The sequence below is a fragment of the Hevea brasiliensis genome, chromosome 7 (assembly GCF_030052815.1).
Source record: "Hevea brasiliensis isolate MT/VB/25A 57/8 chromosome 7, ASM3005281v1, whole genome shotgun sequence".
In the NCBI taxonomy this organism is placed as follows: Eukaryota; Viridiplantae; Streptophyta; class Magnoliopsida; order Malpighiales; family Euphorbiaceae; genus Hevea; species Hevea brasiliensis.
The window spans coordinates 37,821,694-37,822,655 of record NC_079499.1 but is presented as its reverse complement, the minus strand read 5'-3'; positions in this window follow the sequence as shown (position 1 = coordinate 37,822,655).

Here is a 962-nt window from a genome sequence, read left to right as displayed (position 1 = left end):
GGATTTTGTAACAGAGAGATTCTAGTGCATGGTAACATATGATTATAGGTTCATTTAAGGTAAATCTTATTACTAATTGGGTGGCCATGGCATGCTATGCTAGGTGTTAACCATGGTCTATGAGGTTCATAAAATGATTTAGAGAAATCATTTATGGTAAGAAAGAGTTCTGATGATATTAAGAGTTGATATCATGTCTCATTGCCAATTAGTGATGAGCCTAGTAAGTCACACACATACACAAGTTATCACCTATTTAAATATGATTTAATTAATTAATTAAAGAGTTTAATTGATTAATTAAATAGATTTGGTTTACAATTAAATTGCAAAGTCCCTAGCATGACTTGAAACCAAATTTAGATTATTGGATGTGTAGTATAAATTAAATTTATATTTAAAGTGTTTAAATATGAATTTAATTGATGAGAAATTAATTAATAGAGATTAATTAATTAATTTATATTTGATATAAATTAATTAGAAGAAGAAAATAATTATTTTGGGTTAAGAACTCAAAATTAAGACACAGGGGCATTTTGGTCATTTCACAATGTGACACGTGGCACCATGAGATGGTGACACATGGCATAACACATAAGCTTGCCAAATGTTTTTTTAATCATGTAAGATGATTAAAATCAAGATTAAATATAGGTTTGACACTTGGCACAATGTGATTGGGTCACTTAAACCTAGAGCTAATCAAAAGGTGACATGTGGCTAGGGTTTAATGTGTTAACCTAGCTATTTAAGTGTGGTTATGAAAAGAAAACATAACCAGCAGCCTCTCCTCTCATATGTCACGCCACTTTGAGCCTCTCCAGCTATTTCTCTTCATCTCTCATCAATTCAAAGAGATTAGCCATCAATCTCTTGAATTAAGAACACTAGAAATTGTTTCTAGTGTCCTGTTTACATCTCTAATCTCTTAAAAGGCAAAACTTGAATTTCTAATTAAT